General features: G+C 54.9%; 1 pseudogene; it reads right to left on the bottom strand.

Annotated features, from left to right (window-relative positions):
- Positions 1-67: 67 nt before the first annotated feature.
- Positions 68-15,869, bottom strand: LOC142435812 (cytosolic phospholipase A2 beta-like; annotated as a pseudogene).
- Between the last annotated feature and the right edge of the window lie 9,069 nt (positions 15,870-24,938).

The raw sequence follows: 24,938 nt of genomic DNA, 5'->3' as shown, positions 1-24,938 counted from the left end.
CCGAGGCCCCAGAAAAATGGGGGATGGCTCTCTGAGGCTGAGGCATGGTGTCACTCGGGGCGGGCTGTCAGCGCTGCCTCCTCTTCCGCAGGGCCTCGCGCAGGGCAGCTGGCAGCGGCTTCTGGTTGTTGCAGATGGTGTAGTGGGCCAGCCCCAGAAGCTTGTCCAAGTCCTCTTGGCTATAGGTCACTTTCGAGTAGTGGTAGGGGGAGTCAGACGGAGACAGGTTCACCCGGCCGGCCTCCTGCTCCTCGGGTGTCCTAGGGACCCCTGTGCAGAGAGCACATCGTGGGCATGGAGGGGCAGGGTGCTGGGGTGGAGGGCGGGTCTGCTGGGTCGGGGAGGCTGGGACACCAGGAAGGGGGTGGCGGCAAGCTGGCTCACCAGGGGCTGAGTGGTCCTGGAAGGAGTCATTGACCAGGGGGAAGTGCAGAATGACTGGGGCCTCAGGCTGGCCGGGATCAGAGAACTTGTGGCACTCCCGAGGCTGGCGCTCCTCATCAAGCCTGGGAGAGATGGGCAGGAACGGGATGCCCTGCTCTTGGCACATGCTACCCACCAGCTGCAGCTGCTGCAGGGGCACAGAGGGCAGGAAAGGGCTAGCCTTGGGCTCCCTTGGTCCTGGACACTGACGTCACATAGGACCAAGCATCAGTCGGAGTTGACAGCCGTGCCACAGCCCCTCAGAGCTCCACCAAATGGACTGTAGCCATAGCTGAGGCCAGCCATGAAGGGCACACACCTCTCACTAAATTAACACAGAAACTAAACGCTGGGGTGTCGACGGCCTGCAACCAGCCGGGGTGCAGGTGCAGCCAACCAGATTCACCATCACATCCTCTCCCCATTGCGGAGAAAGCCCCCTGATGGAGCGTGAATGAAACCCTAGTTCTTTTCACAAGGAGCGCTGGTGGTGAAGCAGTTATGTGCTGGGCGAGGTTCTGCAGGGTCAGCACTGGGAAACCACCCGCTGCTCCATGGAGAGAGGGCCGAGCACCACGTTCCTGAACTTGTGCCTCCATGTTGGTAGCCACAGACTCTCCCTTAACAGCCATGCTGCCTTCAAGTGATCACATGGCTGGTCTGATCTCCCTACAGAGGCAGACATCCTCTGGCTCTCTCTTCCTGCTGTCGCCCAGCCCCCACTCTCAGCTTCCCCCAATGCAGCTGTTAGGCTTCCTCACTTGTGAGCTCAGCGTTACTGTCGATCCCACCCACCTTGTGGCGTATGTAACTACTGAATATGCATGTCTTAAGGCTACCTGTAACTACCCCAAGATAATACAGATGCTCTCTCTTCCCCCACTTCCACGTGGTCCATCAAGAGGAGCTGAGGTGAGCATGCTATCATAAAACGTGCCTGACTCCTTTATTGTACTCTCGCTCCCCTATCTCTCCTAGCCTCTATGACTTTACTAGACCTTTACTATTTTATCGCCATACAATTGTGCCTACTGACCCATTGGTTGTTAGAGGCTGATTTCCTGTGACAAACTGCTCCGTGGGCATTTTTACTCCCGTAAGCAGTTCGATCTCGGAAACACACCAAGGGGGACCCGGTGAGTCAGCATGGACTCCATGGTGGGGATCCTGGTTTGGTTGTTTTGACATGGTGTGGTGGTTAGATATTATGTCCACTTGGACCTGCGTGAAAGTGCAGGGGTGGAGTCCCACCTGTCACTCAGGTGAAAGCCTGGTGATCCCTCCTTGGAAGGAAGGATAGATGGTATGAGCCTCTTCCTCCTCGCTGGGATTCTGTCTCCAGGGACGGCCCCATGGGGCCACCAGCCTGGACAGCCGCCGACTTGGCCGTGTTCACGCCAGCCTGGGCATTATCTGCCTGCAGCTACACAGAGGCTGAGGAAGGTTCTGACTAGCATGGTCTTGAATCACACTGGGCTGGGATGCCTTGCTGATCTAAAATGACTTCTTGATCTAAAGCTCTTTCTTTCTACACAGAGGAGTGTTGCTGCTTTTGTTTCTCTGGACAGCTCAGCCCATAGCATGTGGGTCCCTGTCTCATAGGGTTGGGAGGAAGTCAGCAAGGCACACACTGTGAAGCCGCCCTAGCATCCTCGGGTGCCACTCATCAGCTCCCCCACCTGAAAGGCGGCATTTAAGTTGTAGTCCAGCGACAGGATGAGGTCCACGTCCCGGGTGGGCTGTAGGAGGGGCGGGCAGCTGGTGTTGACAAAGTAGCCCACGTCCAGCAGGCACAGGCGGGGCTCCCCAGTGGTCAGCTGGTTAGGGAGTTCATCCAGTTTGGTGTCTGGAGAGGTGAGCGGGGTGGGAGGGCAGCCTTGAGCACGGGTGCTGAGGACACCACGCTTGCTCCCCTGGTCAGTGGCAGTCACTGTCTGCTCCTGGAAAAAGACTCCGCCCTCAGGCCCCACCCACCTGGCCCCAGCCCTGAAGCAACCTCCAGCCCCAGCTGAAGGAGAAGGCAGGAAACTCTACTCCCCACATCCCGTGGGGCCACACATGGAAGGCCTGGAGCCAAGGGGTGAGGTGAGGGGCTTGGAGCCAAGACCCACAGCTCTGGGAAGACATCAGGGGGCTGGGCCCCGGTGGGAGAAGCTACCTTTCCAGGAGGAGAAGTGAGGGTGCTGGAAATAGTCTTTGTGGAACTGGAGACCACGCAGAAAGTTGTGGGTGGCCTGGGCAAGCGGGCGCCACGTCAGGAGGCCAGAGAACAACTCCCCGATCCTCCCAGCCAGGCTGGGTGGCACTTCCATCTTCAGCACTGGGACCTGCTCCTTGTCTGCACAGCCAGGGAGTGGGGCATGGGTGCTAGCCCAGTCTGAGGGCAGTGACCCCGGAGAGGGAAAGAGCTGAGACCAGTGCCCCCACCACCACACACACACAGAGCTGGGAGTCACATGCCCACCCCCAGCACCAGCCCCGGAGCCTGGGCACCTACCCAAGCTGGTCAGGGTCTGAGCCTAGCGATCCCAGAACGGACTGGGCTCCAAGGACCAGTATAAGCTGTCTTGGAGGCTGGCTGCATATAGGTTGGTCCAGATGCCTGGGAGCGCAGACACAAGGGGACGAGAGCCACCATTCCAGTCACAGCCTGACCCTTCCCTGCTGCCCGCCTCAGTGATGGGGCTCCCCCAGAAACATCCTCCCCTCCCCCATTCTCTCTCCAAGACCCCCTCACCTTCCAGGAAGCAGATGTGGGACTCAGGCATCCTCTTCATCAGCTGCCCCATGAAGAACTCGGAGCCGAAGAGCTCGGAGGGGATGAAGGCACCTTACTTGGAGAAACCGAGCTAGTAGGGGGAGAAATCACACCACTCTGCGGTGGGAAGGGACCGCTGTTGGCCACCACCCTCCTGCCCACCCGAACCCACGCAGGGCAGCCACAAAGGACGGGGCGACTCCCCTCCAGTCCAAGTGACTCTGGGGTCATGGGTGTCTGGATTCACTCGGGTCCCGGACCAGAGTGTAAGGAGAAGGGCATGAAAAACTGCCTCCCCACACCATCCCAACCACCCCTTCCCCGACCCCTGGCCGCCCGGGGCCTCAACCAGCTGCCTCGACCTGCCTCCAAATTCAAAGGTGGACAGGCCGTGCCCCTTAGTGTTGAGGGCATAGTACATGGGGAGAGGTTTCTGGCCGTGCCTCAGAGCCTGTCGCTGCTCCGAGAGCTTGTGGACATCAGGCTGTAGGGAGATACCTCCGTGTAAACCCATTGCTGCCTGGTCTCTGGAGATCTCCCCTCGCTCTGCTACCCAGCAGGGCTGCCTCCAGGTCCAGGCCCGTCCCCGTGGGCCGCCCTTCTGTACCCCATCATGTCGCATGGCCTCATTGATGAGGGCCCAGAGGTTGGTGAAGCAGGCCGGGTGTCCCAGGCGAGCGTGCTCCTCCAGCTCCTGGTAGTACCATTGCAGCTGGCTGGGAGCCAACACGCCCAGCTTGTTCTTGGTCACCTGCGTCTTCAGCAGTACGGTGGCGCCCCCCAGGTCCTTCTGCGACCACTCTGGATCCTTGTAGAGGTTTTCTAAGGTCCTAGGCAAAGCCAGAGGTCGGGGGCAGACAGGTTCCTCTAAGAGTCCCCCGAGACTTCACACCCCTTCGGACCTTCTCTCCCAGGGCAGCAGCCCGCAGGTGCCTTCCAGCTCCATGGAGACAGCCGAAGCCCATGGGGCACCTTGGGCATATCGCACCTGCCACCTGCCTCCTCGCAGACCTTCCAATCTAGTCAGGGAAGCCAAGGGGGCACTGGAGAAGCCTTACCACAGGCACCCCTGCCTCTACCCACTCACCGCCAGATCCCACACTCAGCCTGCTCACCAAGTGGAGCCCAAGGCCCCTGTGATGTAGAAGACGCAGTCCAAGAGGCCCAGCTCCCTGAGGCCGGTCAGCTGCCCATACAGGGAAGTCATTGCCCGGACCCCTCCACCACTAGCCATGATTGCCACCACTGGGACCTGGAAGGGCAGAGTACAGCTGGGCTCAAGGGAGGCCCTGCGGGGACTTCCAGTTGGTGGAGGGGAGGTCAGGGTGCGCCGGGCAGTAAAAACCACAGGAGGAGAACACAGCAAGTCAAGTGGCCACTCAGTCCCCTGCCCCTGGCCCCACCACCAAGTTAGCGTAGGTCAGAGTCTGGTGGGGACCCATGGAGCGGGTCTGAGTCAGAGCAGCTGAGGAGAGTCATGTCAGGATAACCTCCTTCAGCAGGGTGGGTCCTTTCGGGTTTTGAAAACTCCAGGGAGCGTACAGGCCACAGGCCTTATCTCCCCATCCCCAGCCTGGGGAATACGGCGGTCACTTCTTAAAAGACGCAGGCTCACCTCAAAACCCCCAAATCAGCGTCCCTCTCTCCTTGCAAGGAGCTCATTTCCTTAGGAGCCAGCCCAACCAGCAGAGAGGCCTGGCCAGATGTCCACCGAGTTGTCTGAGAGGCCCAGTCTTAAAATCAGCTCCAGGCCAAGGGCCAACGCCCAGAGAAGGGTAGCTACCCTTGGTGGGGCCCGTGGTTCTGACACTGCTCAGCCGCATCGGGCCCAAGATAACATCAAGAAAGCTCCGGGAAGTACAAGGGGGGTAGGTGGGCAGACGAGAGGCAAACACAAGTCCGCCTTACAACCAAACCTGGTCGGGCAATGGAAGTGTGGAGGCCCACTCAGCTCAACACTCGGCCTGAGACCCCCACACTCCTGCGAAGCCTGACAGACCTCGTCCTCCTGCAGGTCTCCCTCCAGCTGCAGGGCCTGCTGCAGGGCCTTGGCCACCACCTGCTTCCTCCTGCTCAGGAAGGCCTGCTCCTCAGCACACAGCTCGAAGTCCAGGCGCACGGCCAGCTCCCCTGGTCTGGGGGTGGGGTGGGGGGATGGACGGACAGTGAGGCAGTGCTCATCCTCGTCAGAAAAGAGGACACTGGGCCCATCTCCCTGCAAGATCCACGTCCATCTCTTCTCTCCCTTCAGCCTGCGTGCTGAAGCTTGGAGAGTGAGGTGGGGGTGGTGGGCCCAGAGCCACACCAACACGCCCGGCATGACAGCAAGGCCAGCTGGCAGATGAGGGTGTCCCTGTGGCCAAAGGTGGCCCTGAGTCTCAGCTTCTCCCTCCCCTGCAACGCTGGACCAGGGCTACACTGGGAAGGGGGCACGGGGGCTGAGAAGGAACAAAGGCCTTTAAGTTGGGGCTGCTTATGCTCCTAGACACTGAGGGCCAGCAAAAGTTCTTGAAGGCCCAGCCACGTTGCTTCTACCCAAAAGGTTGCTTCCTTCTGGTCTTTGTGCTCCTCAAACCAGGCGTGTTACTCTCCTCAGCCCCCACCTCTCTCCCACCCAGTGAGGCCACACGCAGACTACAAGGCTGAGGAAGGACCCTCTCTGCTCTGAGCACCTTCCCAAGACTGGGAGCTCCCTGCTGCAGCCACCCGCTTGCTTCCGGTCCTCCAGGCCACCCAGCTGCACGTAGCGCCCTCCCTCCCCCGGCTGCTCTCCCCCAGCCCAGCCTCTCACCTGTCTTCTTTTCTCAGCTCCACCTTCATCAGAGGCTCCTGCAAACCAGCAAAACACCACTCAGAAAGGCTGGCACCTCCACCCCAACTTCGGCCCTGGGATGCCCCAGTCATCTCCACAGGGATGCACCCCCACAGCCCAGCCCAGGGGCTTGGCCCAAAAGAAAAGGGAGAGAAGGAGTCACCCCCTGCCCCCACCCCCGCACTGGCCTGAGGCCCTGTCCCACACCCACATCAAGGTCTCTTCCTCTGAGTGAAGAGTACCTGGGATGTAGGGAAGACCAGCCTCACAAGCTGGTCTGATGGCAGGGCCCTGAGTGGCACCTTCAGTTGCTCCTGGGGGGCATTCTGCAAGGGGACAAAAACTGTACACTTACCCGAGTCTCAGAGCAGGGGTACCACCCGGCCCTGTGGGCCTGAATTCCAGGGGGTCAGTGGGGGAGCACCCTACCTGCAGGTGGATACTCAGCTCCTGCTCCCAGCAGGTGGGGAAGTGGAAACGGAAGTAGTCGCTGCCTACGGTGGCCTCCTGAGATCCCTCGTAGGACCCGGGGACCACAAGCTGAATTTTCCCTTTGACTCTGGAAAATGTAACCGAGGTAGGGGTGGGAGGGGGTTCCCTGCCCGTGAGGTGTCTCCCGCCCCTGTGGCTGGCAGAGGCTGGGAGGAGTTACCCCCAACCCAGCCCCCTCAGAGCAGGGTCATGGGAAAAGACCAGGTCTTGGTAAGCCCGGGCAGTTTCACCCCCAGCCCCTAGCCTTCAGAGGCTAAAGGTGGCTGGCAGCTTCTTCCAGGATGGGCAGCTGAGGAAAGGGGAAGACATAGGCTGAGGGCCAGGGCTGTCCTGGTGACCTGGGAGAATCACCCTTCTGGTCCCCGGCCTCCTCCAGCCGCACATGCAAGCGGGAAAGCTCACGGGCCTGTGTTGGGAAGAGAAGATTCATATGCCGCCCCTCCCACGCGAGGATACCTCACCACTACCCATTCCCCTGCAGCCCGCGGTTCCTGCTCCTCAGTCCCATGTCCTCTGGAAATCATAGCCCCTCCCACTTTGCTCTTTCCTGGTCCAGACAGACTTGCAGCCAGGAGGGCAGGTGAGCAGATGGCCTGAGGGAGGGTGTGTCACTCACCACTACAATCCCAAAGCACTACTATGATCCCAAATCACTACTGTGATCCCAAATCACTACTATGATCCCAAATCACTACTATGATCATAAAGCACTACTATGATCCCAAAGCACTAATATGATCACAAAACACTACTATGATCATAAAGCACTACTATGATCCCAAAGCACTACTATGATCACAAAGCACTACTATGACACCAAAGCACTACTATGATCCCAAATCACTACTATGATCCCGAATCACTACTATGATCCCGAATTAGTACCATGATCCTAAGTCACTATTACCATCCCAAGTCACCACTATAATCCCGAATCACTACTATGATCCTGAATCAATCACTACAATGATCTGACTCACCACTAGGACACCGTTGCTGGTGAGCTGCTCCGCACAGTCTGTCCTGGGAAAAGCCATGAGCGGGGGTCAGGTTCTTGCCCCCAAGGAAGCCTAGGCAGTCCTTCAAACCACAGAGGGTCCCCGGGGAAGGACACCAGCCCTGAGCGCACGAGGCTCTCTCCTTCCAGAAGGGACAGATTTGACCCAGAGCCCCTCTCCCTACCTCGCAACCCCCAACTCCCCTGACCCCCGCAACCCCCAACTCACACACTCCGCAGGCGGAATTCAACGTCAAACCGCTCCCCACCCTGAAAAAGCAAGTTATAAAGGTAAGACGTGTGCATGTATGTGGGCATGCATGTGAGTGGTTGTGTGCACATGTGAGTGTGTGTGCATGTGTATCCACATGGCTGTGCATGTGTGAGTGTGGCAGTGGTTGAGTGCGTGTGCTTGCGTGTGAGTATACCTGTGTATGTGTGTGAGGCTGCGTGTGGGTATGAATGTGAGTGTGTGTGTCAGTGTGGGTATGTGCAGATTCCAACCCAGATGCCAGCCAGGGGTGCCAATGCGGGGAGGGCTGCTGTCCATAATGTGGCCCCGAGGAGGGGGCCGCTCCTCGGGAAGCAGGTCCTGGTTTACAAGGGCCTCGGGCACCAGGGAAACCTGACCTCATGGTCTGTAAGCAAGTTCTTTGAAGAGGGGCATTTAAGCAGCATCCCGTTGGTGGTACCGAGGGTGGCCGCCCATGTGGAGTCTTGCCTGCAGGCTCAGCAAGAAGCTCTGGCGCCGGAACTCCCCAGGCAGCAGAGTGCCCACGTCAAACAGCACTGACAGCACGGGGTCGTCGCTGGTCAGCAGGTCCTGGTCAAAGACTTTCAGCTCAACCATGTTCTGGAAGGGGAGCAGCGGGACAGGGCCATGGGGTGGGGGGTGGGGTGGGGCTGGCACTGGGGGTACGCAGGGCTGGGCTGAGGCATGCCCACCTTGATCTGGCTGTGCACCCGGAAGTGGAAGCTCTGGTTCCAGACAGGGTTTCTGTAGTTGTTGACAGTGCGCGTCTGGAGCCGGTGGTTGCAGGCCGTGGGCAGCCACAGGGTCACACAGAAGTCAGGGTGGGTCACTTGGAGGAGAAGAAATGAGGGCCAATTCTCCCCCAAGCCACGCAGAGTTCACCACCAGAGGGATCCCTGGGGACGCACCAAGCCCCACCCTCCATCACCAGCCCTTGCCCGTCACTCTTTGCAGGCCCTCCTCCCAGGACCTCGCAGGCACAGCCCTCCTGCCACCTCCCACCGTCCCTGCCCTGCTTCAATTGCAACCTCAGTTCCCTTCTCCTATCTCGGTCAACTCACCCACATCCCTGGCAGGCAGGCTGTGGGCCTGCAGCACATGAATGGTGTGCAGGCAGGTCCCGGGCAACTTGGCCTGCAGAGCAGCGGGGAGGGGACAAGCTTGCTATGGGATGACATGACCAAAGGGCGCAGGCGATGGAAGGGAGGTTGGGGCACCTGTGAGGGCTCACCCTGCACCAACAGGGCCAAGGCCACCCAGAACCCCGAGTCTAGAAGAGACAGGGCACGTCCATAGGAACTTACACAATGCCCATGACAGGTCTGTCCCAAGGGCTATCCATACATTAACTCAGCCGACTACTACGCTGCCTCATGAGGAGGCGGAGGCATGGAGAGGTGACCCAGCAACTGGCTGGAGACCCAGAGGCAGGATCGCTGTGCTCTCCGCTTCCCTCTCCTGGAACCAGCAGGCTCCCATCTTGCCACCTGTCTGCCCCATCCCATGCCCTCGCTTACAAAGCTCTGGGTGGGCATACAGAAGGGCATGGAGGGAGCGGCCTGCTAGGACTAAGCTCCTGCTTGCTCACTCGCTCCTCCCTGTGCATCCCACCCCTGGTCAGGGGGCAGTTCTGGAAGCCACCTCTGTGCTGGGGCAGGTGGGAGGTTACAAGGCCAGGCAGCCCATGGGCGCCAAGCCCTGCGCCCTCCAGGTTCTCCGAGGGCAGAGAAACAAAGGACCACAGGACTCCATCCCAAACCACCCCGGGCTCTGGGCTGAAGCCCTGCCAGGTGCACTGGGGCCAGGGAGCGTGTGTCAGCACACCCTTTCACTGGCCTCCCAGCTGCCATTGGAAGTCCCAGCTGCATGCGCCCAGGGGTTCCTGGCAGAGGAAGAACCCGGGAAAGTCACCCATCTCATCAGTCTCAGGCCCCGACAGCCCAGGCAACTGACTCAGAGGGAGCAGGGGAGCAGCCAGGAGCCTCTCCCTGCCTAGAAGCTCTGTGGATCCCCAGCCCTGCCATGCCCCTACCCAAAGCTGGCAAACACGCCCCCTACAACTGAAGACCACCGCGGCCACAGCCCTCCAGAGAAAGCATTAGCCAGGACTCAGGTGGGGAGCAAGGGTCAGATTGGGCTCCAGTGCCATGCCAGTCTTACCAGAGCCATAAGGCTGGGGGTCCCAGGCGGGGCGAGCAAAGGCAGCAGTAGCCACTGGGCCGAGGACTGTGGGGTTTTAAGCCAAAATCCAAGTATGTCCCAACTGGCCTCCCTAGCCCCTCCCACCTGCATCTTCCGCTCTGCCCAAGCCCCACACCCTGCCCAAGAAATGAGGCACCTCAGCCTATACTGGGGCTACTGACACCCTCCCATGGGCTCAAGGTCCCCCACCCCTGCTGGGTTCCTGGAAAACCCACTGCCCCCAGCAGACACCACCTGGGCCTGCCCAGCTGGGTCCTGCTTCCAGGACAGCTCACCAACCACCCGTGTGAGCAGGACAGGAAGGCATGGCTTGGAGGGGCCACAGGTCTGGGCAGCCGCCAGTGGTAGGGCAAGGGCAGAGTCCCCACCAACAAGGCTTGTAGAAACATCCAGGTACCAGTAGGACAGGAATGCCCAGTCTCCACTGAAGCAGACCCGGAGGAGAGGTGTGTCCGGAGCCTATCATCACAGCAGGGGAGTGGCTGTTACTAAAAACAGCTCTTCAAAGCCAGGGCCTGGGCCAACTGGGTCCCCAGAGATGGCCAGGACTGGAGCTCCAGGTGGGCACCCAGGGGAAGGGGGCTCATCTCCCCTTTTGTGGGGGCAGCATGAGAAAGCCAGTTCCTTCTGCAGAGGAGCAGCCCAGGGGTGGGGGTGGGGCAGTTTCTGTCCCCTGGTCCCTGTGCTGGTTAGGAGACACAGGCTCGTCCCCAGGCCACCAACCCCATCGCGAAGCAAACCAGAGTCCCAGTCAACGAGCCCTGGCAGAGAGTTAAAACAGGGTTGGCCTGCCGGCCAGACCGGAGTACAAGCTGTGGTCCCTGGACAGACAGGGAGCTAGCTCCTGTCTCTGACGTTTCCATCTGAACCCTCCCCGCCCTCCTGGAGACAAAGAAAGCCACAAGGAGCAGGTACCACATGGAGCCTCCACGGCTTTATTGAGCATGTCCTTCGAGCGAGCGAGCGGGCCCTTACAGAAACCCTCTCCACTCCCCAGGGCAGTCAGAAAGGTAGGGACCATCATTATATCCACTTCACAGCTTTACAGAGGAGGGAGGACGCCACAGCTGGCCTCCACCCACGGGGCTGCTTCACCTGCATGGCAGCTTTCTGGGAACCCTGACCTAGACACCTGCCTGGCACTTCCTGGTACTCCTCCTATCACCCACGATAGTCTCCAGGGTCAGTCCCAACCCAAACGGGGTTCTGGGTCAGACAGATTGCAGGGTGTCTCTGTGGGGGCCCTTCTGGGGAGGAGCCAGAGTGCCCCCTGAGCTGTGGGGGGGCACGTTCCCTGGGGGCTCCACTAGTCCAGGCCTGAGGCCTTGGTGAGGGTGTCGAGCAGTTGGAAGTAACTTTACTTGAGGTCATACTCCATGTCGTACCAGAAGTTCACTGTGGGGAGAGCAAACACAGGAGTGGGTGGCCCAGCTCTGACCCAGAGCCTCCCCAGCCCACCCGCTGGCCGAGGTCAGCAGCTCCTCACCAGCAATGCAGCCCTGGGACTGCTGCACATGGTGGAACCACAAGGCCGGCAGGTAGAGCATCTCGCCGGCCTGCATGGTGCAGCGGAGGGCCTGGGCCCCACGGTACTGTGGGTACCGGGACAGATCTGGTGTCAGGGCATCCAGTGGAAGCCAGGGCACCTGGGGACGGAGCAGGACCGGGGAACTCGGCCTTTGGCCTTGCCAACGGTAAGGGCCAAAGGTCCCCCTCCATCCGCCCTGGGAAGCCAGCCCCAGAAGGTGGGACATTACGGAGGAAGGGGCCACCTTCCCAAGACCTTTGGGGCTCGCTTGCTCCTCGGAGATGGATGAGCTCGCCCCTCCCTGAGGCCCAGGGCCAAGATGGACACCTTCTCCATGGCCTCTTCATCCACCACCTCAAAGGTGCCCGCCACAGTGAGTCGGTAGGTTGCTGGGGTGTACAGCTCTGATGCCAGAGAAAAAGGGGGAGCTCAGCAAAGAGTGCTCCCAGCCCCTCACACCTCCTCCCAGCCTCTCCTGTTGGCTGCCTGGCCCCAGGGACACAGGCAGGGAATCCTCGCTACCCTTCCTCTGGTTTGGGGCCCATGCGTAAGGCAGGCCCCAGCCCTACCATAGGGGATGAAGGGTCGGTCGCTGGGCGGGTGTAACAGGAAATGTTTCTCTCCAGAGAGGACACAGTAGAGGTTTTCATAGTGGTCCTTGTGCACTGCCAACACAAAGAAGGTCCTGGGCAGATTTGGCGGAGCAGGGCACATGAGAGGCAGAACCTGCCCACCCAGAGCCTTGCGCCTCAAGACAGCCAGGGGTGTAAAAACGAGAAAGTCCTGCGAATAAAGATTTCAACCTTCCATCCAAAGTGTCCCCTGATGTCTCCTTTACGCCCAGTACTAGTTCAACTTAGCCAGTAAAGGATCTCCATCCCTCTGCCATGAGCATGGTGCTCTTTTAAACTCCATCCGGGCTCAGACTGAAAACAGCCTCTTCAAAGAACAGCCAGGATCCTGGAGGACAATGAATTTATAAGGGGGGAGGGGGAATCCCATTATTTTCTACACAGTTTCTGAAGCCCCCTCATTTCCCTCAGGGAGAAGAACTCGGGAAGGGAGGGTGAGAACGTTTGAACCAAGTAGAGGGACTGAATCAATGTCATTGAGCTGTCAGCGTAGAAGCTTGGTGTGTGCTTTTGCTCTGTGTATTCTCAACGACATAGTCAAACCAGACTCCAGGAGATGCCCAGGGGGGGCTGGGGTGGAGGGCATTCCAGATCCCAGCCACGAGGGACTTGGCACACACCACACGCCCCATGCGGGTCATCTCTCCAAAGAGGTAAATATCCACGCATAGGGTTCTCCCAAGTTCACCTCCGGGGCCAACGTGCCCTCTGAGAGATGTCTAGTGCGCCCCCACACCAAAGTCATCCCACCCACCACGCTGCCACACCGCTCCTCCTCTGTTCGCAGAATGGTAGACCGACCCTCCAGGCCAGCCTCCCACCCTTGGCCCCATCCTGGCTCCTCCCAGTCCCTGCATCCCAGAGACACCTACAGGACGTCACTGCGGCCGCCTCCCCCAGCCAGAAATTCACCGCCTCTGGCATCTTCCCTGCAGGACAGAGTAGGAGAGTTAGGAGTGGTTGTCCCCTGCAGGTTGGGTCTGGGATAACACCCAACAGGATGTGGGCAGGGGTGCTGCGTGCGAGCGAGGGGCATCCTAGGGAAAAGTGGCGAAGAGGCCATGGTTTGGAGGGCTTGGGGAGTGGGCCCAGCCCCCCACAGGCAAAAGTTAGAGCACTAATCCTTTGCAGTCGGTCAACAGTCAAGGCTTCCAGGGCGGCAGGGCCTGACCCTGGCCATGGGGTGGTGGGTGTGGGCCAAGACAATCAATGTCACCGAGCTGTCAGTGTAGAAGCTTGGTGTGTGCTTCTGCTGTGTATTCTCAACGACTGCCCTCTGCCCCAGTTGCCCCCTCTCACCCAGAGCCTCAGAGGCCCAGGGCATGTGGGGCTCCAAGTCGGGCAGCAGCTGGGGCAGCTCAGTAAGCAGGTTAGAGCACTGCTTCTGCACGTAGAGCACACCAGGGTGCCGGGCCCTGCCCTCCAGGACGTCCAACACACCTCACAGGGGCAGCAGGCGCTCGGCTGGCATCACGAAGTGGTCTCCGCGCACGGAATCAGCATAGCCATCTGGGGTCACCGCTACGCTCACCTCCGTGGTGCCCACCGTGGCCCTAGGGGAAGGGACTCTAAGAGCATGCCCACATGCCACAAGACAGCTCGCCCATCACCCTAGCCCAGCCCAGGGCTGCACCCACCTCAGATAGGGGAGCGACCACTTCTGCAGGGCATTGCGCACGATGCAGGGCCTGCTGGGGCAGATCCAGTCCCGGTAGAAGTGCAGTGGCATCGGGGCCTCATCCAGGTAGGGCACGATTGGAGGCACGCCAAGCTCTTAAGTGGGGTGGGAGGTAGATGTTGACATAAACAGCACCCAGCCACTTACGGATGAGATGCCCTCTCTGGGCAGGCCACAGGGTATCACTGGGCAGTGCTCACTGGGGAGGGACCAAGAGACTCTGGACCACCAGAAATAGAGGGGATTTTCAAGGAGGAGGCTGCCGCACACCTACTCCAGGAGGGGCCACACAGCCCAAGAGCACATGAGCAACATACTCTGGTGTCAACTTGTGGAGGGGTGGAGTCTAAGCTGTCATTCAGGTTGCAGCTTGATGACCTCATTTGGAGGTGCCCTCGGTAATCAATAGCTCCCTTCCTGTGAGACATTCCTGCTGACAAGACACACAGAGCTACACTAGAGCCCTGGAGCCGCAGGGCTCACTTGGAGACCCCTGCTAGCACTGGGATGCCTCCACCACCACTGGGTCCACAAGGCTTTCCACCCACTGGCCTGTGATCTTCCTGCATCAGCAGCATTGCTTGTGTTTCGTGAGTAGGAAGAGGGATTTATAGACTGGTATCGGACATAAGGGCTAATATCAGACTTAAGGACTTGATCTGGACTGGGCTGGGATGTTTTCTTAATGTACAATTTTTCTTTGATATAAAGTTCTCTTTTAAAACACATATAAGTGTCTATGAATTTGTTTTTCTGGTCAACTGGGGCTAACACAGCGGGACTCCTGCTCGGCCCAAACCCCAGTCCTCCCTGGGGTCAGACCCTTGGTTAGCTTCCCTAGCTGCGGTGGCAGACCTCTAGCGAAGTATAGAAAAGCAGCCTCAGGCACCACGTGGCTGGGGGCAGCAAGATGAAGGAAGAATGCCTTCCAACTGCGAATATTCACTGAATATTTTGGAATGTGCTCAGCACTTGGCTTGGCCAGTGTGAATGGGTCCTTTCAAGATGCTGACAGACTCATTGGGGAGACATGCCTATAACCTGAACGCCCTGGGTCTTCCATGATGGTACCGTGCTGTGTGCTGCCTGGGTGGCTTTCTCTTGCTGCCCTTCATCGCACCCTTCATAAACATCACTGACTCCCTGTTGTGCTCCTGGCTGGCTCCTCGTCTCACCGAGTCTACCTACAAACACTCCCAACCTCCCTCGCCCTCACCTTCTCCCTCTCCCATGCCACCTCCTTTGGGGCCCCTCCACTCACAAGTCACCCCAAGAGCCTTCCTTTCCCCAGCTGGCTATTCTTCTTCTTTAGGAACTTGTGAACCACACCACCAACCGCCCACCCCCTCCCGGCCCCAGCCCACAACCATTTCTAGTAAACAAACAACAGTTGCCCTCGAGTCGATTCTGGTTCCTGGTGACCCGGGATGTCAGAGTGGACCTTTGCTCCACAGTTTGTGGCCCTGACTTTTCTGAAAAGGATTGCATTTCATTGGGGGTCCTTTAGGAGTAGGCAAAGTGCACGGACCTTCCCATTAGTAAGACAAATGCTTAACCATGGACACCACCCCGGGGCTCTGAAAAACTCCTCGTTCCCTTCCTGCGTGCATGTCCACTTGACCACCTGCACCGTCAAGCACACTATCTACGGGCCCTGGTGGTGGCACGGTGCTTAAGCACGTGGCTGCTAACCAGGAGGGTATGATCTCAGTCCACCAGGTGCCCCTCGGGAGAGAGACGTGGTGGCCAATCTGTTTCCTCAGACACAATACGGGGCAGTTCTACGACTCCAGTGACAGGTTTGCAAACAGGTTAATATACTATCTACTCAATTGATTTCCACTGGATAGCTGTCTCTGTCCCCGGCTAGAATGTGATCTCCATGAGGGTGGGGGTGTGGGTTACGCCTTCCCAGGATGGAGCACAGTGCCCAGCACGCCCATGATCCCCAGTACACACTGGCTTAATGACTGGATGAAAGGCTTACAATATCTCCTGCCACAGTGAACTAACTGGTTCCCCTGGCTTAACTCACCTCCTTCCAAAAGCATTTATCACCCCAGCTCCAGACATCTTCTTGAAAGGCAGCCTCATGTTGTCACTCTGAGCAAACCTCTTTTGATGACTTACCACTTGGAGAATAAATTGTGCCTGGCCTTGGTAACGGGGCCCAACCCATTCTTCTCCTCTGATTAGCCTCTGCCTGGAGCCGGCCCCTTACCACACACCCTCCCTGCTCCCTGGCCCTGCAGCTCCCTCCATTCTTTCCCTTGGGTAGAGAGGAAGGTCCCCCCTGTGATTCAAGGCCACTGCCCTCCCCCTGAACCACAAGGTCGCGTGCCTCCGGTGAAGTCATCCGATTAGTCTCACGGTCAGTGGGAAAGTGGGGATGTCTTTAGCTAGATCAGAAATTGGAGCTGAATAGGAAGGTCCCAGGGGACCTGGGAAGGTGGAAAGGGAAGAGCTGATTGGTACTTGAAAGTCACTGGCAAAGAGGCAAGAAGGATCCTACCTAGTAGATACAGGAACGCGGAGGGGTGACACGTGGCCAAGCTGTGCCAGCCCACTGTAACAGGCACCGCGGAAGATGACTCAGTAAACCCCTGAGATTCTCACAGAAATTCTTAACAGAGGTGCTACCTGCTATTTTTAGCCCCTTTATGTTTTCTACTCTTCTTCCATTTTGATTTTCTTGCATTTGAATAGATTTCTTTTGGGGTACGGTCACTCTTCTATCCCAGGGCTTTGAAATGAGAGAATTTCAAAGGAGATCGAGACAATTCCTTTGACCCCATAATTCCTCTGCTAGGAATTTAACCAACCAAAAACACATGGGCAAAACGCTTCCCTCTCCCGAGCGCACCAACCTCTCTCCGACTCAGGGTGTTTGCCTTCCGTGAACTGCCCCCGCATGTGTCTGCACACTCCCTCCCTCCCCGCCCTTGAGTCTGTGCCCAAGAGCCACCTCCTCATTGAGGCCCGCTCTACTCACCCTATTGAACCTCCATCCCGGAGCCCCTCATTCCACTTAACTGATTTCCCCACATTTATCTTCTAACCTACTGTCTCTTCATTTAGTGTGCCTACGGCTAACTGTAAGGAACCCCGGTAGCTGCTAACAGCAAGGTCAGTGGTTCAAACACATCGGCCACTCCTCAGGAGAAAATAGACGCTGTCTGCTCCCTTAAAGAATTTCAGCCTCACTAACCCACCCAAGGGGAGCGGGTATTGTTTTTATCTCCACAGGGAAAGAGAGACCAGACTTCAACCCAATGCTCCAAGATGTGAATGCAGCATGCCAGCATGCAGTAGGGAACCAGTGGAGAGGTTTGAGGGGCCGGTCCCAATCCCAACTACTAAATGGACACCTGCCCCTCCCCCCAGAAGAATTTATTTCAAAGGGCGGCATTGAATCTGAAGCTCCGGGAGAGGGACATATCTGATCGGAGCACACGGGAGCAGAGGAAGGGGAACGAGGAGAGTGGAGCACATCCTGGACCACCAGGCCATGGGGACGATATTTCCAATTAGAGCAGCCAGTTCACAGAGAGGACCACATGGCCAGCCAAACTAGGAGACATGGCGCCCCTCACTGACTCATAGCCCTACAGGGGACAACAATGGAGACACAGTGTGGGAATTGCACCCAATATGATCCTCCCACACTGAGGCAAAACACTAAAGGGGTGCAACAGCAAGGGATTGGAGTGGTGAGGTCCCCAGGGAATGCTGAAGGTGGACTTTGGAGCCAGCATGGTGCCCCAACAGACTGGACTGGAAAACACTCCTAAAGGCCAACAAACAATCCTTGAACTAACTACAAGCTTTTTTTTCTTATTGTGTTTTGTTTTGGTTTTTGTCATTGGTTTGTTGTTGTTTTGCTGTATATTGTTTCTTGGTTTTGCTCTGTCTTGTTTTTGTGCATGTTATTACCTTCTCAGGTCTGTCTAAATAAGATAGGCTGGATGAACAATCTGGAGGAGAAAACAATGGAACCAACAATTCTGAGGGGACATGGGAGAGGGGGAAGTGGGGGGAAAGGTAGTGGTGTTAACAAACCCAGGGACAAAGGAACAAGTGACCCAAATCGGTGGTGAGGAGGGTGTGGGAGGCTTGGTAGGGCATGATCAAGGGTAATGTAACCAAGAGGAATTGCTGAAACCCTGGTGGGGAGTGAGCATGATAGAGGGAAAGGAGGAAAGTCAAAAAAGGAAATAGAGGAAAGAGCTGGGAGGCAAAGGGCATTTATAGAGTTCTAGATAAAGATATGTACATAGGCAAATATGTTTATATATGAGGATGGGGAAATAGATCTGTTAGGTAGCTTAGCCTAGGTAATTGGGAAGTCCATTTATGCATGCCCAGGAGAACCAGCAAAGGACAAAGCTGGATTTTCCCGCCAGTGTGTGGAGATGTGCGTTACACCTGGAGCAGCCCACCTGGGCCAGTTTACTACAATTCAGCCAATGGGATCGACCTGGGGTCGTTCACCACGCCTCCCCCAGGAACCCTTAAGAAGGCAGGAACCGAGAGGGAGAGGGTCTGGTCATCTCCGTGGGAGGGGAGAGATCCTTGCGTGTCCCGGAGCAGTCTCTGCCAGGCCGCATGGTCAAAGGAATCCTATGGGTGCCGCGTAAAACCTGATGCTTCTTTGAACTTTCATTAAATTCACTTGGATCACGAGCCCGGCTTCAGCATAAAATCTTTCTCGCGCGGAGCCAAGGACCAAGGCTGAAATCTAGTCCTGGAGAGAGAGACCTTACAGATCTATGTGCATATATTTATAGGTTTAGTATTAAGGTAGCAGAAGGACTTTGGGCCTCCACTCAAGTACTCCCTCAATGCAAGAATACTTTCTTCTTTTAAATTGACACTCTATGAGGCTCACCTTCCTGATACAACTGCTGAAGACAAAGCGGGTGAATAAGCAAATGTGGTGAAGAAAGCTGATGGTGCCCGGCTATCAAAAGATAATAGCATCTGAGGTCTTAAAGGCTTGAAGGTAAACGAGCGGCCATCTAACTCAGAAGCAACAAAGCCCACATGGAAGAAGCACACCAGCCTGTGTGATCAAGAGGTGCCGAAGCCATCACTTATCAGGCATCAAAGAACAAAAATTCATATCATTGTGTGCTCACCTCCCTGATTTGATCGCTGAAGACAAATGGGTGCATAAGCAAATGTGGCGAAGAAAGCTGATGGTGCCCGGCTGTAGAGTCGGGGTCTTAAAGGTTTGAAGGTAAACAAGCAGCCATCTAGCTCAGAAGCAAAAAAAGCCCACATGGACAAAGCACACCAGCCTGTGCGATCACGAGGTGTTGAAGGGATCAGGTATCAGGCATCATCAGAACAAAAAATTATATCATAGTGAATGAGGGGTAGAGTGCTGAGTGGAGACCCAAAGTCCATTTGTGGGCCACTGGACAACACCCCCTTACAGAAGGGTCTCGGGGAGGAGACAAGCCAGTCAGGGTGCGATGTAGCAATGATGAAAAATACAACTTTCCTTAAGTTCCTAAATGCTTCCTCCTCCCCCACTATCATGATCCCAATTCTACCTTGCAAGTCTGCCTAGACCAGAGGATGTACACTGGTACAGATGGGAACTGGAAACACAGGGAATCAAGGGCAGATGATCCCTTCAGGACCAGTGGTGTGAGTGGTGATGCTGGGAGGGTAGAGGGAGGATAGGTTGGAAACGGGGAACCAATTACAAGGATCTACATGTGACCTCCTCTCTGGGGGACGGACAACAGAGGGGTGGGTGAAGGGAGATATCGGACAGGGAAAGATATGGCAAAATAATAATTTATAAATTATCAAGGGTTCATGAGGGAGGGGGGAACAGGGAGGGAGGGAAAAAATGAGGACCTGATGCTAGGGGCTTAGGTGGAGAGCAAATGTTTTGAGAACGATGAGGGCAATGAATGTACGGATGTGCTTTACATAATTGATGTGTATATGGATTGTGATGGGAGTTGTATGAGTCCCTAATAAAAAGATTCTTTAAAAATATGTTGTGCTTCCATACACCAGCAGCAAACAATCGGAAAAGGAAAGAAAGAGAACAATTCCATTTCTAATACCATCTAAACAACTAAAGGACTGAGGAATAATTTTTTAAATAAATCGTTTTATTGGGGCTCATACAACTCTTATCAGAATCCATACATACATCAATTGAGTAAAGCACCCTTATACATTCGTTGTCCTCATCATTCTCAAAATTCGTCTTCCACTTGGGTTCCTGGAATCAGCTTTTTCCTTTTTTCCCCTCCCCTCCCTCTCCGCTCCCCCTCCCCCTCCCCCATGAACCCTTAATAGTTTATAAATTATTATTTTATCTTATCTTACACTGCCCAGCGTCTCCCCTCACCCACCGTCGCATTGCCCATTTCCCAGAAAGGAGGTTACATGTAGATGGGACTGGGGAATAATTTAATGAGGGAGACAAATACTAAAAATACTTCTGAGGGAATTTAAAGAAGACATAAATAAATTAGAAGGCTTAATATTGTTAAGATGACAATATGACCAAAGTGATCTGCAATCCCTATAAAAATTCCAACAGCTTTTATGTTCCTTTTAGGGGAACGGAAAGTCAATTCTCAAATTCACATGATTGCAAAGGGCCTCAAATAGTAAAAATGATCTTGAAAAAAAGAAGAACAAAATAGGAGGTTTCAAAATAAAATAAAAAATAAATTTTTTAAAATAGGAAGTTTCATCCTTTCCAATTTAAAAATGTACTGTAACGTTGTTAGGCAGACTAGCGCAGGGATGGGATGTCCCTTAAGCCATGCCCAGAGAGCCAGGCAAGGGAACAAAGAGCGGTACACTGCACATGCTCATAGGCTCAGGTTTCCCACCAGTGGGATTGGGTGGGTGCTAAACCTGGATCAGCCCACCTGAGCCAGGTGAATTCAGTTCAGCCAATGGGGTCCATCTGGGGTCGTCCACCACGCCTCCCCCTGGAATCCATGAAAAGGGAGGGGTGGGGGAGGGGGAGGGGGAGAAGGGAGAGAGAGAGAGAGAGAGAGAGAGAGAGAGAGAGAGAGAGAGAGAGAGAGAGATCTAACAGAGAGCAGAGAGTCGCAGGGAAGGAGAGATCTTTGCGTGACGCTGAGCAGCTTCAGCCAGGCTACAAGGTCGGGAGGAGTCCTATGGGTGCTGTGTAAAACCTGAAACTTCTTCTACCTCTCATCAAACTCACTTGGATCACGAACCAGTCTCCGGCGTGAATTCTTTCTAACGAGGTACAACTCGATCTCCCGAGAGATCTAACAAAGCCACAATCATCAAAAGAGTGTGGTACTCCTAAGAGGGCAGTCCAAGGAGTAGAAATGAGAATCAAGAAATACACCCGTACACCTATGGTAACTTGTGATTTGACAATTATGTGAATGGGGGAAGACCCACTTATTCAATACACAGTGCTATGACCCTGAGTCGCCACATGCAAAGGAATGAAGGCAAATGGACCGATACCTTACATCATGAATGTGGAATTATAAAGAGATTTCTCCCCAGATTTGTCTCCCCAAAGACATGTCAAACACTAGAGCCTATTTGCTAGCATATCGTGGGAGGCCAGATGCTTGGAGACATTCTCCCTGAAGGCAGTCATTGGCCAGACAACTGTCTGCTCCCAGGGCAGGTAGAGGTCCCCCCCTCCCTGCTGTTAAGGACAATGGGCTAGTTCTCCCTAAATGCTTGTGACCATTAGTTTGGTTCCCATAGGAAGAGTTTACACCCTATTGATAATGGTTTCTATGGAGACCCAGAAAACAGGTCAAACCAGCTCAGTGACATTCAAAGTTAGGCTGCCATCCTGAATCTAGGATCTGCCCTTGTCACATGTGTGCCCCCAATCCCTCCTCTTCCTATTGTGTATATCCCTATATTGTCCCCCTCTCATTGCTGTATACCCTATAGTGCAACCCCTTCCTGTGATGTATGTCTTTACCTGTAATTACTGGTCTTGCACATCCCCCAAAGATATATAGGCCTGGGTTATGTGTCTTTGTAGTCAGAACTCCAGAGCCTCGGAGCACTCTGCTGATTTTCTTTAGATGCCTTTCCTCCCACATACCCAACAACCCATCCCCCTATTTTAGCATTGAAAGTCCCTCCACCCAGGCCAAGTGGTTTTATCATGTATTCGATTTGCATGCAGCCCCTCCCCTCTCCTGAGGGGTAGCCTCAGTGAAGGCACTGACAGGCTCAGAATCTTGGTTTCCTGACCTGTGCGTGTGCTGGAAAGTTTACATGGGATGATAAATAATAACACTGATCGCAATCAACAATTATAAGCACTTACTATGGGCCAGACGTTGTTCCTCAGTGCTTCTAGCAGGCACACAAATGCCATGTCCTTAGGGCCTACAAGAATTCAGATTCCACTTCAGCAGATCTGAAGCAAGCTATGAGAAATGGAGTTTTTACAACAGTGAGGACCAGGATTCTAAGAAGGATTGAGGCATTCAAATGACCGTGATGGCAAAGACCATGTATTGAGTATACTGTGGGTGGCCAAAAGAATGAGCAAATCAGTCCTGGAGGAAATCGAACCAGGACATTCTTCGAAGAATGTTCCTAGAAGATAGAATGGCAAAATTTTGTCATGCTGATTTTGGACATGTCGTTAGGAAAGACCAATTGCGAGACGAGAACATTATGTTTGGTAAAATAGTGGATCTGGGGAAACTCTTCATGACACGGACTGGCACAATAACCGCAACAATGACCTCAAACCTGCCAATGGGCAGGAAGATTGCATAGGATCTAGCAGTAATTTGTCCTATCCGGCATAAGGTCACAAGGAATCAAATTTGCTTTGCTGGCGACTAACAACAACAAGGTCTTTCTATCATTCAATCTCAACCTCGAACACACAACCTAAGAACTATTTTTCACTTCCCTTGTACACACAGCAGAACAAAGGGGGTTCAATGATTTTTCCGAGGTTATAGAGCTAGAAGGACATAGAGCCAAGACTGGACAATGGAGCGATTTGACACCAGAGACATTAATCTTAAGCAGGACCTTTGTCTCCCACAAAGATCATAGGCATATCCATAACGGACTTGGCACAAGCTCTTCCACATGGCAACCTTTCAGCAGATAGTTGATATCTGTATAGGGCAGGGTAGAACTGTCTATGTGGGTTTTTGACACTAAATATTTACAGCCGTAGAAATCCTCATCTTTCTCCCACAAAAGTCTGTATGATTGTTATTAATTGGGTCAGAAGTCACTTTAATGGTGACCGAATCCATCCTCTTCTTGGATTCAACATTATACCCCACTGCTTCTAATAGCTCCTCTACCCAAACCAAAACAGGCATGAGAGAGTTGATTCTGACTCATGGTGCCTTATGTGTGGATTCCACAGGACTTTCAAGACTATAGGCTTTAAGCAGGTTTCCAGGCCTTTCCTCCATGGTGCCCCTGTGTGGGTACCAACTGCCAATGATTTGTTGAATAATTGAGTGTGGAACTCTTTGCCCTCCTCCAGGAACTCCAATACCCTTGAAGCTCTCTATTCACAAAGGACTGTCCTTCCAACCTAGGCTCAGAGTGCTTGTCTTCTCTCTCTCATTTTCCTTTTCATCAAGTTGTTTGGGACTCCCCAGGAGTTGGGTCCCAGGGACATATTTATATGTAATTATGTCCCTGTCATCTACAACATGATCATTATAAATGGAGAAAATACTGAAGTGATCAGTGCTATCTTCTTGCTGCGATCCACAATAAATGATCACGCGAGCCCCAGTCAAGAACACAAAGGATGTATTGCATTGGGTAAATCTGCTCTATGAGACCTCTTCCTTTTTTAAATTTTTTTGCAGCTGGGAAAGAGAAAGGGGAGATGGGCTCTTCTCCCAAGTTGGCATCCCTGCCAGGGCACCCCCTACTCAAATCTGGCCAACTTCACTCACGAATAGAGTTCCCTGCTACTCCTGTAGAACTGCCCCGTGGAAGGACCAATGGTCTAAAGATTCAGAATGGAGAAGACAAGTGCCAAAAGCCATAGCCTAGCCCTTCACAGCCAGAGTGTGACCCTACAAGGGCCCCCACAAACAGACACTTTCTAGGGATCTTAAGTTGTTGGGGCTTAAGGGGAGGGGAGTGGGGCTCTAGCAAGCTAGGATCCCATTCCAGGCTGTGGGCACATATCCCGAGCCCTTGATGGGGAGGCCTCACGTACCCAGTGGGTCCAATGGAGTTCTGGGTATATGGGCCTGTGGGAGGGAGCCACCTTGTGGGCAGGACCAACCCAGAGCATCCCAAGTTGGATGGCGTGCAGGGGCCTGGGCAGGATCCCTCCTCCTTTCCATCCCTCAGGACCAACCAGACTAACAAAGTCTTGGGCAGGGAGGGGGCCTGGAGCAGGACGAGGGTTGGGACAGGGGGCCTGGAGTGAGGTCTCAGGTGGGTGGACCAGGCAGGGCAGGAGTTCTGGGGCCTAGGCAGGCACCAGGTGGGCTACAGACTCACATCAGGGGTTATGGTGGCAAGGCCCGGGTGGGCAGGAGTCTGGGATAGGGCGGGGAGGCCGCAGGAACCACACCTGGTCTGTGAAACCCTAGGCCTTGCCCTTCAGGTCATTTTGGCCCATGGAGGTGGTGCGGCTCTGAGGCTGGCTCACTCAGCACTCAGAGCTTAACCTGCTCAGGTCCTGAGCCCTTGGCCTGCACAGGAAGTGCTGGCTGGCCTCTTGCCTTGTCCTCAATAGTGGCTCCAGCTGCTGCCAAATAGGCCAAGGCTTAAAGGGGCCATGGGCTTCCACCTGTGCGCCCCGCCTCTTCATCCTGAAAGGGGCCACGCGTTGCAGCCAGAGACCTCTTTCAAAAGTGTTCTCCAAAGTGTTTAAGAGCAAGGATGTTACCTTCAAGCTTAAGGTGTACCTGAATAAAGCCATGTGAGTCATATATTCAATGGCCTTGTATGCACGTGACAGTTGGACATTGAAAAGGAAGATCAAAGAAGAATCAATGCATTTATATTGGGATGCTGGTGAATAATATTGGAAGTACTATGAACTGCCAAAAGAACAAACAAATGTGGGTTAGAAGTACAGCCAGAATACTCCTTGGAAGCAAGAATGGTGAGACTTCCCCTCACGTACCTTGGACATACTGTTAGTGAGATATCAGTCCC

This window comes from Tenrec ecaudatus, assembly GCF_050624435.1.
Source record: "Tenrec ecaudatus isolate mTenEca1 chromosome 1 unlocalized genomic scaffold, mTenEca1.hap1 SUPER_1_unloc_17, whole genome shotgun sequence".
In the NCBI taxonomy this organism is placed as follows: domain Eukaryota; kingdom Metazoa; phylum Chordata; class Mammalia; order Afrosoricida; family Tenrecidae; genus Tenrec; species Tenrec ecaudatus.
The sequence above is the reverse complement of the archived record's forward strand: the minus strand, read 5'-3'. Positions and strand labels throughout refer to the sequence as shown.